This window comes from Argopecten irradians, chromosome 9, assembly GCF_041381155.1.
Source record: "Argopecten irradians isolate NY chromosome 9, Ai_NY, whole genome shotgun sequence".
NCBI classification, from domain to species: domain Eukaryota; kingdom Metazoa; phylum Mollusca; class Bivalvia; order Pectinida; family Pectinidae; genus Argopecten; species Argopecten irradians.
This window is the reverse complement of record NC_091142.1, coordinates 21,185,137-21,204,392: the sequence shown is the minus strand read 5'-3', so window position 1 is coordinate 21,204,392 and position 19,256 is coordinate 21,185,137.

The following is a 19,256-nucleotide window of genomic DNA, read 5'->3' as shown; positions in this document are numbered from 1 at the left end:
ATGTGTAACTAATGCAAACACAGCCATGTAATTTTATGGTTGTTTTCTACTGGACGCAGTCACTGTGGGATCATTTGGACCAATACTTGGCGGCCCTTGTTACAAATTAACCATCCTATAATTTAACTTATTTGATATATATGTGAATGGGCATATTGAATATATTAAATGAAAAAGTGTAAGTGTATGTTATTAATTATAGAATACTATTATTGATCCGATGTTTGGTTTTTATTAACTCCTACAAAATAGTAGTACATGCATATACAGTAGTTGTTATGAATGCATTTTAGATGACATATATATCAAAAAGAGGTGAAAGAGTTTTCTACCCTAACTCGTCAGACGATTGACTACTTTTATATGTGTTTCTGTCTGTATTGCTAAATTGTATGCACTGATTCACTGTTAGAAGTCACTTTTATATTGAAATATTAGCCTTATAGGCAGAAAGACAGGCAAACAGATAGTCAGATAGATTCTTTATTTCCGATATTGAGATTACATGTCTTACATGAATGAAATTTTATAACATTACCTCGATTGAATTAAAGATAACATAGTAAGTGGTGTATAAGTTACACATTAGCTTTGCTGACATTTCAGATAAAATTTCAGTTTGCTAGAAGAAAGTTGACTTCAGAAAGCATATAATTTACGCACGAGGCAAGCCCGATAATACAGTTTACCTACTAATATCATCTATTTCCACCCAAAGCCTACTGCGGCTATATACCATGTATATCGCAAAGTCGTTCTTCATTGCCAAGCGGGAAATTTCGAAGCGACAGTGTCATATTAACAACTATGAAGTTATGCTTTAAGACAAAATGTAAATCTATTGTATCAATCTATTTTGCGTGTTTATCTTTTACGACTGTTGCCATTACGAACTGATACAATTGTAAATATTTTGTGATGCCCGTGAATGCGACTTAGGATACTGTCTTGTGTAGCGTGAATCGCATGATTAGTAGCATTTCTTTCCGCAAGGCTGCGCTCATAAATTGTAAGAGAGCTAAGGTCAGCATCTTCATCGAAATCCTGACAAAGTAAGCTCTGATTAATTTATTCAATCGACAAAATGCTTGGCTCATTAAGACACGGGATTCCCTTCGGTTTACAATGGAAACAAGGTGGAAAGGAAGTTTTGTTATTGTTAAGGAAGCATTCAGCATTGAAAAGGCACACGAAAGAAATAGTTTGATCACGTTTCAATTCAACTGTAACGTCTAGATAATAACTCACATATGAAATTTGAAGTTCCATCGATAGACTGACGTCATGATGGATGTACCGGCAAAATCCACAGCGTCTGCTTTAAAAGTCTATTTCGCGTTTCAACATCCAGTTAACAACTAATGGCAAAAATATTCTGGAAAAGAAGATCCCTTGAACGTTATAAGTAGTATCTAATCAAATTGACAAGATCAATAGTCCTGATATGTCGTTTTATCTTCGGAGCGAAGTCTAGTGGAGAGTAGTTAACAAAGTTAGAGAGGCATAGTGGAATCAACTTGTCTATGTGTCTGTCCAAAGAACAAATTTGTTTGAACAAATCCTTCTAAACTGCAAGGTCAATTTTAACATGTGTCAAAAAATGTTTGCCATGGTCACCAGGTCACTATAGACAATAAAGAAATGTTCCTACAATTCTCCCTACAGTGCTCCACCAACGGTAGTAATAATGGGGACCATATATGTGTATATATATATATAAGAAGTCACTTCACTCTACATTCTCTCCGAACTACGCTTCCAAAACTACTGGATCAATTGTAATGAAACATTCCATTCATGTTTAAATGAGCATTTATGTTTTCGTTTGACAACATTTGAATCCAGATTATTGTGGAATCCACTTTGTAAATAAGACCACAGGTAGTACATACTATGCATTTATGGACCCGGTGGGAGTGTGGTCTCAAAGGTTATTTACCCGAAGGTGTTTTATTTCCCGAGGAATTGTCCAAGGGAAATATCTTAACTATTTACTATTTTTTATTATACCGTAAATTCACGATTCACTATTATGGGTTAAATAATACTTAAATTTGCGATAAGTAAAAAATGAAGTTTTACCCTTCGCTCGTCATTGTTGTACAATCGGAAGGGGGACGAGAGGTCATCATAGGGGCATGCGCCCCAGGGAAATACGATGTTTTATTTTTCTGTTGTAAACTGTTGCAGCAACGTAATCAAAAATATATATATGTCTTCATAGCATATGGTATTTTTGTGAGTCCTGTCTTGAAATTCCATACAAGATAGGTAGCTTATTCTTAATTTTCGATGATTTCTCAGTAATAACATTGAATTGACATATTCCCTGCAATCAATATCGGCCTATATATTTTCAGGGAAAAGGAAAATATACATGAAGCCTCAGACAACGATACTGACCCCAATAACGATGCATCAAACAGGACTCAAGGTAAGTATGGAAAGCATTGTTTCTCTCCTAAAATCGTCAGTCGTTTCTTATAATATTAATTATCACAAATGTGTTTGCTATCAATTACATAAGGAGTAAAATTGATTCTAAAAGACATTAAACAATTGCAGGATATTATGTCAAAACATATATTACTTTCTAAAGAGCTTATCCTCTATGTTTTTCATCTTTTGGTTTAAAATAACTGGGTGTAATTAAAATATCTAGAAAAAATGCAGTGAGATAAATACAATGATTATACGAGTTATCGAAGTAGTTATAATGATAATTAGGTAATTTATTTTATGCGTGAATCATCATACTAACTACAGATGAAATAAAACACATTCAATAGTTATATATCTATTAATACATTCACACAATGTATATGCAATAATTTCCGTATTACAGATGCCAAGGAAAATGGATTTCAACAAGGCTTGTCTATCGACAAAACAGAAACCAAATATCTCACAGGTATAAAAGAAACAAATCATACATGAATATAATGGAAAACGCCAGTACAACAATTATGGTGGTTACACGACTCCATACTAAAGTCACCTTTGAACTTTAATTGAACATTAGGCACATTTGTCACGGTCAGAGATTATAGGAGTACACACGGAATAAGTTGATGTTAGTTTGAGGCGTTTGTATACAACACAATGCACATACAACCATTTTAAAATACATTGTTAATTGTCGGATATAATCTTATGAAAACAATAAATCGTTGTATATTTGTTCAATTGTTTAATTTCGTTGGCGTAAAATTTCGCTATTATATGTTTGTAACTAATTCACGATATTTATATTGCTTACTAGAAATCAAATAAAACATTTTTCAATAGTTTCATATCAATCAACTTTTACTCAATGGGATTGAAAATAATTTTCCGATTACAGATGCCGAGGAAAATGGAGGTTACCAGGCAAGGCGTTCTGACTCTACAGATACCAGTCTTCTTCCAGGTATAAACAAAATAAATTATACAGGTCCCAGCGGACACACAACATCCGGAGGACGTTTTTATTAGGTCCGATCCAACGTTGTATTTAGATTGCTGTAAAATTGCAAATGAAAGTATGGGGTTGTGTTTTTACAACGTCCGTCTAACGTCTTCATATAATGTTTTTCAAAATTTAAGGCTTAATCTTTGGAATATTAATAATTTTACATCGCTTGTCTTCATCTCATTTTGTGCAAAGAAGTTGGACCTTCAAAATTCTTAAATTGTCTTTCTGTTTTCTGTTTATCTGTCTGTCGTCCGTAAAGTTCGAGACGTTACAGCTTAAAACAGACACTGTTGCTTAAATATGAGGTTATAGTAACATCATTTAATTCGTGAGTCAATTGTACACATGTCAAACGGATATTCCCATTATTATAACAGAATGATATTACTGAGCTTTCATGAATTATTCATGAATAAAATTCATGAATATTCTTCAATTATTCATGAATATTTTAATGAATATCAGTAATGCATAAAACTTCCTGGATAATTATTGACACATTGATGTTCATGAGAGTCATTTGATGAATATTCATGAACTTTTGTTCATGAATCACTAACTGCGAATATTCTTGAAAGGTCATGAATCATTCATGAATATTCAAGATGTCATGAATACCATCTCGCAGGGGAAACATCTTCATTCATTTTGAAGAATTTTAATGAATATAAGTCATGCATAAAACTTCATGGATAATTCTTGACACATTGATCATGAACAATCATGAATGTTTCATGGATTCATAAAACTTCATGAATAGTTCATGAGAGTCATTTGATGAATATTCATGAACTTTTTTTCATGAACCACAATCTGCTAATATTCTTGAAAGTTCATGAATCATTCATGAATATTCATAATATCATGAATACCATCTCGCAGGGGTTTATAATCATATTTCCTTAGTTTTGTTACCAATTATATGAATGTCTGCATATATAATGGATTAATGAGTTCTATTTTTCGCAATATCAAGACACTTTATGGTGTATTTTATTGTGTTTCATACATTGCACATTCGGTGTATTGTATTGTTTTCCATAAATTGCATGAAACTACTACCTATGAAATTCGTTAATCATTATATGAGCTTTATTTCAAGTTAACTTATTAATATATGTTAATGAATATCTATAAAATATCCATCGCAAGGCAAGCTATCTATCAATTTATTAATATGCATATTCCACACAAAAGCAAATTGCAATGTAATAAAAAAACTACATGGTCCAAACTTAAAAAAAATATTGAGAAACAGGGGACCAATTATCCAAAATCAGGCTTAAGGTATGGGAGGAAGAGAGTGTGTTATTTTCTGTATAATAAAGCGTGTTAAACATTTAGTTCTTATCTTCAAAATTCAATATGGCTGACTTATGAGAGGGGCCTTCAACATTCCACATGATAATCGACCAAACATCCAGTGAGTAATCCAAAAATAGACGCCGATTGTTAATGAGGAATAATTCAATATTGGCCGATTGAGGGACATCACTCATAAAACCACATATACCAAAATACGCAATACTAGTTCTATTGATTTGTGTCTAAGATGCATAAATCAAGCTAAAGGCTTAGCTGCCTTTTATCCGCTAACATTTTTGGTCAAACTGATTATGACGAAAATATTAATTTAGATTCAAAATACATTTACAGCCAATTATGTAAGAGATACAAAATGTTTTATTATGAAACGGTATGCGGCTAATCAAATTTAGCGCAATATTGTTAACTCTTATTTAAGTAAAAAAACAACAACAGATAAGCAATAACAGAAATTAATAAGTAATGGTTGTAAATAAAATTAGATAATTTGTTACGGAGATTTATGCGTGGTTCATCATATTTAATTCAAATGAAATAAAACAATGTCAATAGATTCATATTCACTACCATATTCAAACGGTTGATTTAAGTAACATTTTTTTCAGTTATAAATACCATGAAAAATGGCCGTTTCCAGGGAATCTCTTTAGCAGCAGACAGAAATCTCAAAGGTATGAACGAATCAAATCATAGCCCGGTGTGTATAAGGGATAACGTACGTAAAAGGTTTTCCATGTGTTTTTATAACACATTTCCATAGTGTGACGTACGTAAAAGGTTTTCTAGATGTTTTCTTACGCGTTTCCATAATGTAACGTACGTAAAAGGTTTTCTAAATGGTTTTCTAACACGTTTCTATTATGTGATTTTTCCTACTTTAGGCGTTGGTTATACAACAAATTGTACACTAAATTACATTCATAACAACCTTTTAAATGTGCTCCACCCCTGACAAATAGTATTTCTTTCTCAATAAAAAACAAAAGCAGACGAATAAGTAATCTTCTTCAATTACAAAAATTTTAAGTCAAACTCGAGAGGGGTAGCAATCTTATTCAATAATAATTTTGAATTTAAAATTGTCAAGGAAAGGAAGGATACTGAAGGGAATTTCATAGCTCTAGACTCATCAATTAGTGGGAAAAGAATAACTTTAATAACAGTGTATGGGCCGAATACAGACACGCCTGATTTTTACAACAAAGTTTTAGATGCTGTTTTCAATTTTTATAATGAGTTTCATATTATTTGTGGAGACTATAATCTAGTCTTAGACCCAGACCTAGACTATGATCAAAGTTATAAAGAGACAAACAACCGAAAAGCTAGAGATACAATTATTGAGATGATTGAAGAACTAGGATTATTTGATATATACCGACAACATCATCCAGACACTAGAACATACACATGGAGAAGATCTAACCCCTTAAAACAAGCACGTCTTGACTTTTTTTTAGTATCAGGAAACATGATAGGCAATATACAGAGCTCTAATATAGATACCGGATACCGTACAGACCATTCATCACCAAATATATCAATTAAATTTAATGATTTTAAAAAGGTAAAGGTTTATGGAAGTTTAATAATTCGCTTTTGCATGATAGAGAATACTTAGACACAATAAATAAGCTTATATCAGAAGTAAAAATACAATATGCTATTCCAGCATATAACATTGATTCTCTTGAGAACATTTCTGATAGTGATATTCAGTTTCGAATTAATGATCATTTTTTTAAAAACACTCCTACTTGAAATTAGAGGGAAAACAATATCTTTTTCATCCTTCAAGAAAAAACAACAAAATATTGAGGAAGATACTCTTATAGAGTCTATTAGATATTAAGAGGCAAAAGAGGACAATCATGATTTTGAAGAATTAGATGAAAAAAAGAAAGAGTTAGAAAAAATAAGGCAACATAAACTGAAGGGTAATACCATACGTTCCAAAGCCAAATGGATTGAAGGTGAAAAACCTACCAAGTATGTTTTTTAACCTAGAAAATCGGAACTATACTTCAAAAATAATTCCAATTATAGAGAAAGATATTGATCTTGATACTTTTTTAAATAATGATAATGATGTTCCAAAACTAAATCAGACAGAATCAATGTTGTTAGAGGGAATTTTTTTCTTTTGAGGAAGCTGCTAATACTAATAAATAAAGAATGCCAATAGTCCTTGTTCCCATGGCTTCACTGTAGAATTTTTAAAATGTTTTTTGGGAAAAATAGGACACTTCATTGTTAGGTCTATTAAGTATGGTTTTATAAAAGAAGAATCATCTATAACTCAAAGGCAGGGAATTGTAACATGTATACCAAAAGGAGATAAACCTAGACACTTTTTAAAAAAAACTGGAGACCAATCTCATTGCTTAATATTGTGTATTAAATTGAATCTGGCTCAATTGCGTGTAGGTTGAATTTTTTTCTTAACAAATTGATAAGTAGAGATCAGACAGGTTTTATTGTAGGTAGGTATATAGGTGAAAATACTAGATTGATCTATGACATTATGGAATATGCGGATGATATATATATACCCTGTATGCTTTTAATTATAGATTTTGAAAAGACTTTTGATTCTGTTAGTTTGAAATTTATTAACTGTGTTCTCTCTTTTTTAATTTTGGTCCCGATATTTGTAAATGGATAAAAGTTTTGCACTCAAATGCACTTTCTTATATAAATCAAGGTGGAAATCTTTCAAACTTCTTTGAAGTCAAAAGAGGCTGTCGTCAGGGTGACCCTATTGCTCCCTATATATTTATTTTATGTGTCGAAATACTTGCGATTATAATTAGAAAAAATAAGAATATCAAAGGTATAAATAGAGAGAGTATTCCAATAGTTTTTTCCCAATATGTGGATGATACTTCTCTTATTTTAGACGGTAGGAAAATATCTTTGAAGGAATCCGTGAACGAGCTTAATAACTATGCAAAAATCTCTGGTCTGAAAATAAACAAAAGAAAAACGCAAGTTGTGTGGATTGGTAGTAAAACATATAGTGAATATATATATATATCCTAAAATGGAATTTGCAATGGGGTATAACAAAATTTACAGTTTTAAGTATAGACTTTAGTGTTGATTTACATAGAATACTCAGACTGAACTATGATAAAAAAATTGTTACACTTAAATCTTTGATAAATACCCGAAAGAGAAGAAATTTCACACCTGTTAGCAAAATACATATTATCAAGTCTCTTCTGATATCTCAACTTAATCATCTATTCATAACATTGCCGAATCTGGATAGCCTATTTAAAAAAATGAATATAGAACTCTATAACTTTTTTTATTGAATGGTAAATCTCAGAATATAAAAAAGAGAAATAACTATTAAAAGTTTCCATGAGGGTGGACTTAAAATGATTCATTTAGAATCCTTTATTGACTCCCTGAAACTAACATGGATAGGTAGGTTGTACACATCAGAGGGAAAATGGAGCTTGTATTTTTAAAAGGTTTGGTAATGAAAACATATTAGCGCATTGTGGTAGTGATTATATTTCAAAATTTCAACAAAACTGTAAAAAACCTGGTTTGTAAAAATGTTTTCAAAAGTTGGTGTAAACTTACTTTAAAGTCTGAAAACATTAAAAAGAAAAATGATAATGTTCTTAAATTTCCTATTTGGCATAATGAATCAATAAAAATTAACAATAGAAGTTTTTTTTATAAAGAATGGTTTCAGAAAGGTGTTCTAATCCTGAATGATATGATAAAAAATAGTGAAAATGGTGTGTTTTACACTTTATATGAGTTTAAACAAATTTAATATGCATACAGATTTTCTTACATAGCAAGGTGAAATCAATGCCATTAAAAACACTTTCTCATCAGATGAAATTTCCAATAGGATTTAAATTACCCATTCATCCCAAAAAACCTTAGAAATATTTGTTAAGCATAAAAAGGAGCAAGTGATTTTTATAAGGTACTTTGCCAGAATACTACTGTTGCTACAGGAAGAAAAAAAATGGGATGATATTTTTGGTTTGAGGACAAAAATACATAATTCCTTTTATCAGTCCAGAAGCACAAAATTGCAATGGCGGCTTCAGTTTAGAATTAATCAGTATATTTTAACCACAAATTCCTATCTGTTTAAAATAGGCCTTTTGGACACTCCTTACTGTCATCAGTGTAAACCCGAAATTGAGACTAATTTTTCATACTTAATGGGACTGTGGAAATGTTCAGTTATTCCTATCAAATTTTGAATCCATGTTAGAGATACATTTAATTCCATTTAGGTTTAATAAGGAATCCTTTATTTTTGGACTCTCTAACTGTAAAAAAATCATACAGATAATGTTGTCAGTTTAGTACTAAAGTAATACATTTATAGTGCTAGATGTCTCCAAATTGGTTTATCAATGAATGCGTTTAAAAATCTTTTGAAGGATATGTACAGGACTGAAAAATACATTGCAACCACCAAGGGTGAAACACATATAATGAAATTTGTCAACGAGTGGAGGAAATGGGAAAGTTTTTTAGTGTGGTATCTAATCTTTTTACATATGATTTTATAAATCTCATTGAGAATGATGAGCCTTTTCAGTCCATTGCCTCTTCTTCTTTCTCTCAGTTCTTTCTACTATTCTTCTTTTTTACTTAATCTCTTCTTTTGCTTTTCTAAAAGGGTGCAACTTGCAATTGTTTGTCTTTAATCGTTCAATTAAAACTCAAGAAAATTACTATCATATTGTATAGGGAATACCTGGTACTGTAAACCACTTTGTCTACACGGCAACTATTTTTTCTCCTTTTCAGATTTGATATAATTCAGTCGAGTGATTATATAGATGTAAAAACACGTAATAACTAATCAATATATATAATGCATATATATATATATCTACAGAGAGAGTAAACTTTATTTTTTAAATGAACACCTTGAGAGTGCATTATATCTAACAGCCAGTGTAAATAACGTGGTTTACTGTATAAGAGAAATTCAAAGTTTATAAATGAAAATTACGATTTAAATTATGAATATTGAATATCATATGTAAATGCTTTTTGTACCCATGTAAAATCTCTTCAAAAATAAAAAAAAATATATATATATAAAAAGTTACTCATTTTACACCATTACCACCTTTGAAAAGTCTGAGGTTTTTATTTTACTTCAAGATCAAAACATTAAAAATAATAAATAGCATCCCAAAAAAAAAATAAGTGGCACTATATGCTATATTGAATGAAGCTTTGATTGAACATGCATCAGAAGCAAATAAATAATTTCACATTATTTGTTTGTGTTAACTAGACTTATATATACACGGTTAAACACAATTAATGTTCAAATTCTGAGAATCATTTATGCTCTGTCGGCGTTAGAGCATCTTTAAAGGCCAAATATACGTAACATTTTAGTTTTTGTTTTGTAAATAAACATAAACAATGATCAAATATTGTTCCAATGACCTAGAATAAAGATAAAAGACGTGTATTATGATATTGATTTTTGCAGATGAACTTATGATATCGAACATTCAAAAATCGTTTTGTAAACATACTTGCCATCTTGAAACAGTCGCAATTGTAAAACCGACAATTACCGAAGCGTTTCGTACATAGGCCCATAGCCTATATCGACCGGGTCATGTGATATTTTCCGGAAATCGAGTGCTTCCGTGAAATTCTGCGTAAAGTTTCGTTTTGTAGTTATTTTGGGACACATCAATTTTTTAATTTTTTTTTTCGAAACTTCACAGTTGGTCTCAGTTACATCTTACCTGGCTTTAATCAACATTTTATGCAGAGAAAACGTAGTTATGTTCTTGAAAATTTTTGTGATAACAAAATAAACTGAAAAAAAACGTATATTGTGCCTTTAAAGATGTTAACTGTCGAGTATAATCAAATAAAACAAATTATATTTCATTTTATTGCTGTATAGTTGCCTATTTTCGCCGGTGTAAATGGTGTAACTTATTGACGGTGGTTTAATTATTTTTTCGAGATACACCTTTACAGCCTTTACAAGCGTCATTTACGTAACATGACGTTATATGTAATACCATGATCTGTGAGTTAAGCGAAATGTAAGTCAGTGGCAACATAAACAACTATACAGTAGTTATTTGAGAAGAATATAGCAAAACATACTTTAATCACATACATATATTTAAGCATTGATGTAACTATTTGAGAGACTCTTGTAAGAATCCGCTACGCGGACTCGCACAATTTGCAAACAAAATTTATTTCATAACCCAATGAAATTAAAAAATAGTTACATCAATGCTTATAATTAATTTTTCAGACTACTTGATAACATAAAATACGTTTAAACGTATCATTCCAATGATTTTCCAATGGGATTTGTTTTCTAAATCAATATGCAAGGTCGATGTCTCTATTTCTCGGATTGAGTAGTTTTTCGTCATAGTATATGAAGAAAAACAATCTGCCTATCAGAGAGTTGGATATAGTATAAATACAATTAAAAATAAATTATTTCGCCGTAAATGTGAAAAACGCTCCTACATTTAACAGATGTATATATGTTTATCCGGTAAAATGTATGTCAATCTGATACATGAAAATAATAAATTCAATGTACATGACATGTGTAGCCGGTTAGTGAGAATGATGAATTTTGTTGTACACTGAAAGCGTCCCAGTTGGATTCTGTCAAACCAAGCCTCAGGCAACAGTTTCCTAGGTCTTCCCTGCTACCTCGGGGCAATGATTTGACTGTTCCCCCAGTACCAATGAAATAAATGATTTATTACCTGACTCACTATTTAAGAAACTGAACAAATTATAGTAAGAAGGATAGGCGAAGCAACAAATTATGGATGATTTCATATTTATTACATCGAAAGTAACAAACATTTTGATCCAAACTATTTTACATGACCTACTGAAGTCAGGATGGTTTACAATGTCAACATGTGCCTTCTTCTCAAAGTGTTTTTGTAGCCCAGATCTTATGGAAAGAAATGACTTTTTGGTATAGAGATTGTCATCTTTCGTTCTCAGTGCGACGTAATTTCCACGGGAATTTGCACAGAAACCCGTTCAATTCTGCGTTGCTGCATGTTTCATCTATCACGGGAAAGTCTTTCTTTTCGCAATATTTCGTTGATCTGTTGACAGCTCCCTTGATTACATTCTTGGTACTTAAAGAGTCCCTATTTTCCATCAATAAATCAAAATCCTGTTCGGAAAATCCTGAAATCTGCAGCTGTCACTGTTGGGTTCAGCCACTTTCCGCAGACGACAATAAACAATCTGGATCCGAATAACGCTTGAGTCCCGCACGGGGGAAATGTCTGCGCATACTTTTCACGCATGTAACAGTACGGTGCAACAGTCGACTTTTACACCCTGGCTGATGTTTACGAAGTTTTGGTCGTGTAAACGGATTTAACAATAAAACAGGCCAAAATGCGTAATATACACTTAAATAGAGAGTCAGGTAATAGAAGTATTTGTTCTCTTTGTGACTGTTATTGTGCAGCGAGGTGAGGCTGACGCACGCTTACACACTGGAGTTTTCGAAGTTGCCAAAACACCAGTGTTCAAGTAGCTAAATTTATTTGACATTTTTGTCTGATTTGACGATATAACATTGTCGTTGAAACATTGCTATTCAATCAGTCATATGTGAATTTTCAGTATAACTTGACAATTGAATTAAATGGGACAACTTATTATCAGTTATTTTGGGATTTTCAATTGGAATATCGATTTAATATAATGTATGATATACTCTATGATATACTATTATAATGAAATAAATCATATTATTTCAAACCTACGTCTGGTATTGGCTGCAACATATCGCATACACAAGGAATAAAGCAACGTTATCGTATGTCCCAAGAAGGAATTATAATTCTAGTCGTTTAGAAAAAGTCCTCCGAACTTGACAGACTGACAAACAGTGTAATCCAGCTGATATCCAAGGAACATAATAAGATAAAAAAAGAAACAGTTGTTGTGTTAATAGTAAAAACAAAATTCAGACAAAAATGATGATTATATTAACTTTCCTTGTGCCGATAGTAGAAATTCACATATGACTGATTGAATAGCAATGTTACAACCACAATTCGTAGTTCGTTCTCTCATTAACCATATAAATTTACGTTTATTTTTACAAATTCGTTATGAGAAAATGTTACCAACCAGTGATTATATAACACTCTTTTGATATCTATTACATATAATGAAGATTGGGATCCGTCTCTGTATTCTTTATATGCATTATTATTTACAATATTTTGATATACATGTATCTTTAAAAGAGATCGATTTGATCAGCTTGCTAACCGTATTGTCGACAAATACTGTAAACCTATATTTCATAAAGAGAGGGTTGCATGTGTGAATTATATGCACTGCGATCCAGATATTCAAAGGATACATGTATAACTGATGGGGGATTGTCACAGATAAAGAAAAGAATTATGTATCTGTTGTTTTCGATACCTCATAGATCGTAATACTTTGGCTACTGTGAGGGTGCATATAAGTAAACCATATGACTCTCGGGGTAGAACATTTATCATATTTGTCTTTTAATTTCAGTAATATCATCATTGATATCTCAAGATCAAGAAGAGAAATTGTCGGCAATTAGTAAGTTGATTATTCATGTTTACATTTATTTTACAAGTATATTGATTACTTATTGATTTATTAAGTAACGTACAAAATAGTAATGAAAAAAAAAAGATGCTGAACAAGAGTAATTATCACTGTCTTCTATCTCGCTAGCCTACAACATTGTAAAGATGAAATAAACACAAAATTACTAAAATTACTCTCGGTGGTTAACGTATGCATATTTTTTGATCAACAAACGTGTCGTTATTACTATGACGACGTAATAGTGTTATTTCTCTTAGGTCTTAGTATTTTAACACATTTTAGAAACAATTAACGAGAGAATATATATTTCCATTCTCTTGTTCTATGTGATAATGCTGGAACATGTGAACCGCAAAATAACAGATAAATAATTGGGATTGTCATATGATAGATATTTGACAATTAATAATAAACACAATTGACTGATCAACGTAGCAAATTTGTAAACCACTCCCGTTTTTACACTGTTGTCTTACGCATATTAATTAAAGGTTTTATAACTGATCATAAGATATGGTTTTGATATCGCAGTCCGAAAACTTGGTATCAGAGCGCTTTGGGCGATATGGACATAACTGATTTCAGCCTGATTCACCTTAAGTCAAATGTCTCCCGTCAAATCATTATCAACAGATGATTTCTGATTTCTGTAATCTTTCTAAGAACGTTGATGAAGTTGGTTTATCCGAACTAGATCTACTTTGAAATTTAAAAGTGTGTCCGCTGTTCACATTTTTATAAGAAATTATCGTTTGCAACGGACACCGAGAATGCAGCACTAGAATCCGGAGTGTTGATATCAAATTATGACGTTATAACATGATACATTGTTTATATCTGATATGACGGCACGTTCATCACTAATACCACAAGGATAAAATATTCATTTTAAAAGACAAAAGTGTAATAAATCAAGTCATTTTATTGTCCTTCGTTTAAAAAAGAATAGTCGTCCACTTCACAATCAAGATACCATACGTATAATAGTGTATCGGGGTATTTCCCTTACCAAAGTCACCATTGTGATAGATATCGGGTAGATGATTAGCTTAAATGGTGTCGATTGAAACATATCCTTGTCTTACATGTGTATTCATAACATATTTTGCATTATTTAAAAGAAAAGTATTATGAGAAATAATCTATTGAATTTAACGGTGCATTACCTTTGTTATAATCAGAAATGGTAATTATTTCAGTCATTGGTTGTACCCCATATATTTTTTTTAATTACCTATGATGAAGAATAGCTAATGTTGAATGGTACCATGTAATCTGAGCATCAGTGGGGAAAGGGGAATAACTCGCAAGGTTGCAGCAGCAAAATGTTATCGATCGGTTTTGGTTGTCACGTGACTTTGTATCCGGACGCCATTAAAAGTTATAGCGTGCTGACTGTGTTCTCCTGTATATATTTCAGGTAAATGATGTGTTTAAACTAATGCCTGAAACTGAGCCTTGGCACAAAGATGCATGAATACATTGTTGATCCTTAGAAATGTTTAATTGTTGTTGACAAACTGTAGAAAGGTTATATTTTTATGTTTTGAAGCGTAGATAAGCTTCGCTATGTAAAAACATGTGCTTTGAGATGTCAAGTTTTTCAACTTACTTAATCAGAAGTCTTTGATCTGTAAATGCATGTAAAAAGTCACTGAACATTATATTTTGGTATTTGCTTCAAGTTTTTGTAAGCACGTTTTTGGAATATTTTTTAAATTGATAAATTTGAAAACTTTATAAATTTTATCTGGAAATTTACCCAGAATCCATTTGGCCTTCCGGTAAACATGTCTGCGACCATGATTTAACCGGAATTGACTATCGTTCATGTAAACATACGATTATTACACTGGTAGCTAAGAGTTTATGTGTAATAGGAATAAGATTAGTGGAATGAGTTACATTAATAATAGAGAATTTACAGGATAGACATTTTATAATAGCTTTGCATGGTTATTTAACTGAATGGTCCAAAATTACTTTGTAAAAGATTTATATAAATATTATTTCTGAAAATTCAATAACAACAACTCAATTGAATTTTGAACTTAGTCTTAGTGATACACCGTGATACACCTTTGGTGTAATCTATAGTATTTCATATTGGTATTTTTGTATTTTGAATTCATTACTACTAGTCATGCCTAGTGAAATTGTATTAGTGCCATTTTTACATGTGGTATGTCAGGAGTTAGATGTTATTTCATGTAAAGTCCTAGTCATGACAGGTCGGATCAATTTTAAAGTCATATTTCTGTTAATTACTCTGTATAAGGGTAATGAGATGAGTAAATTGTCCGACATTGGTCATTAGTCGCTTTAAAATGAGTACTGCAATTCTAGTCATGAATATGTGTCAATTGCATTTTGATTTTGGATGCATTAGCATTATTTGTATGCCCTAGACAAACAAGTTGAGTCTTTGTAACATAATGTTGTATTACGTGACTTTGTATCCGGACGCCATTAAAAGTTATAGCGTGCTGACTGTGTTCTCCTGTATATATTTCAGGGTTCCCTCGTACTCCAACCACACATGTAACACCTTATTAGTTTTAAAATATAAAACGTACCCTTCCAATTCCTTCTGTCTAATGTAATTTCAGTTATAGGTGTGATCATCACAGCACCAGTGACATTAAGTGTACTTTAAATAATTGTTTGACTTCTAATTTAGAAAAATAAAAGATGCCAACGTGTAATATACATAGGTTATAATATATAACTTTTATACATGTATACATTTATGCATTTGTTAAAAAAATGTTGTTACTAGTATTTATGAGGGCGGGTGTGCAAGTATCGTAATTTCCTGCGTATAACTCGCACCGGGGTATATCCCGCGGAAAGCTTTATCGTGCATTTTCTATGATTTTATGAATTATACTCCAGATAACCCGCACCTGCAGATTGCCCGCTGAATATACGTTAATGTAATCCTTGAAAGCACAGTATATAGATTGTATGTAATAATAATATTACGTCAATCTACATGATAAAGTGATTTCATTTCAAAGGCGGTATAAGTTTACTTCAAGACATGTAAAGTTATCAATAGCATATCTTTTTGCAAATCTGTTTTAAATAAAACAAATGTGGCTCAGGTGAAAATACTTCAGCAACGTAAGAGGGTTACTAGCTATTCCATGTGTATTTGAAACAGTTTACAACGTATAGCCCGCATATTTTTCAAAATTGGTAATAGTTCCAAAGATAGACCGCATCAGTAGATAGCATGCATTACGCACCATCTGGTGTAGAAATTCGTATAGCCCAAGGGGCAATACGCAGGAAATTTCGCTTAGTAATATGGCTCGATGAATGCTTTGCTCCGTTAGCAGTAATATGTATCACTTGTAGCTCTAAAGACGATTATCTGCCAAAAGTCTTCTGAGCTGCAATATTGCAGCTAAATCTTAATATGTTATCCTATAACTTTCAAAAGCTGAAAGAAACAAAACAAAAATACTTAAGATGTGTGATTAACTTATACATTGAAATAAACAATTGTGTCATTATTTCCTTTGTAGTCGCATACGTGTGTCTTAGTGTTTTTAATGTAGTTTAGAAGCATTTAACGATAGAATAAATTCCCAGTATTTCATTTTACAGTCTTGATAAAACTGGAATACGCGAATCGCTTAATAGCAAATCATTTGTTCAGTTGCGTTTTGGATTTTCATATCATTTAGATATTCCACAATTTATACTCAAACACAATTGACTGATTAAATTTACATATTTGAAACAAAAATTATACTCCCGTTCTAATATTATTGCATTAAGCATGTGCATTTATGGTTTTGTTTACATAGTTTTTATGAGAGAAGATGTATTGTGAACGGATGCTGATATATTTCATAAAGAGAGGGTTACATGTGTGCATTAGATGCAATGCGATCCAGATATTCAACGGATATAATTGCCGACTTGTCATACATAAAGAAAAAACTAATGCATCTGTTGTTTTCGATACCGCATAGATCTGTACCACACAGCGTAATACTTTAGTCACTGTGTGAAGGCGCGAGGGTGTAAGGAAGTACGCCATCTGACTTACGGGATGGAACATTTATTATATTCTTTTTTTAATTGTAGAAAAAGCATCAATAGAATCTCGAAAACCATTAAAGAAGTCGTCGGCAACACTTAAGTTGATTATCAGTGTTTTTGTATGTATATTGATTATTCCATGAACACTGTTCCATCATTATTACATCAATTAAGTAACGAATTTTACAAAATAGTTATAAAAATTGATGTTGCAAACGAGTAACATATTATTATCTTCTATCTCATGTAATGAAGATTCTGATTCGTGTCACTGTGTATATTGGAATCATATAATAGACGAAAACTATTGTGTCATAAGTATGCAATGTTTTATTGCATGGATGACGTCATAATAACCTTTCAACATTCCTAAATAAGTGTTTTTTTATTTCAGAAAACACATCATCAGCATATCAACAATTCTTAATACAGATATTGTGGGAAAAGTGTAAGTTATTATTATAAGCAGTTTTACTTTTATATTGATTTTTACAGGGACACTTCAGATATTCCTTTTTATACCAAAATACCTCGTATTATTCCACTCTCAGGCCATTGTATAAATGTGCTGGGTGTTGAAACCGCTTTTCAAATCTAATCTGTGACGGCAAAGGAATGCACACTTTCATTTTCGTTGCATAAAGTATCGCCTGAAAACTGGTACGTGTTTTTGGTCAGTGATATTATAGCTATACGATGACCATTTTTGTGATGTTAGTAGTATTAATACATAAAATATTTGGCTTATAATGGTTTGCCGATCATTTGGTGAGAAATGGATATATCAGCTTGCCGTAAATATGCCCGCGTGTACATAAAGTTCGACATCGAGTTGTTTAATGTATTTATATGAATCAAAACGACGGTCTGTAAGTAGGCATACATAGAATAGTAGTGTTCATAGATAAAGTGATTTGTTTTTAACCATTATTAATGAGTGCCTTTTTACATAAGAAGATAGTACTACACCTTTATAGCATATGGAGGCAAATAACAGTTTTTTTTACAAAATTTGTTTTATTCAATAGACATAAATAAATAACATGATGTTCCTTTCACAGAAGGACTTGCACACAAATTTCCATATTTAAATAGATTATTCTAATCTTGAACACAAACTGTCACCGCTTTCACATTATTTACAGATATATTCATCATTTATTCATCATTACATCTCAATCATTCATATCCATTCACAATAAATTGATATTTGTAATTTCAAATAATTATTTACATTGTGTATATATACAGGTGGTTAATATTGCCATCAAATTATTGTGACATTCTATTACAAATTGGTATAAATGTTTTCTTACTTTTAATAATTTCAGTGGTACACATATTATGTAATGTTATTTGTTAATATGTACATTCTTCTTCTTTTTTTTTTTTTTTTTTTTTTTTACTTTTTTTTTAAAATTTAACTTCTAATCAATCCATAATTAGTTTAAAGGGGTATGAATAACACAATAGTATTACAAGTATTAGCTTCCCAAAAAGCTAGGTGGCTACGCGAAGCTTAACCCTTTGATTGGACAGATTATGGAAATTAAACAACGATATGATAATATTGTTTAGGCATTTTTAATTGTTCTGTTGAAAGCCATTTTATAATTTTTGAGCTTGTGTTAGTACAAGGTAGCCAGGTCTAGTACAGACGAACAGTTAATAATACTTTTGCTTCCAACAAATTAAAAAGGGTTTGATGCAGAGATTGCTTAGCTCAGAGGAAAGGCAAAGAAAATATTGAACTTAATCTAATATGTATCTATGTGTTTCTATGGTC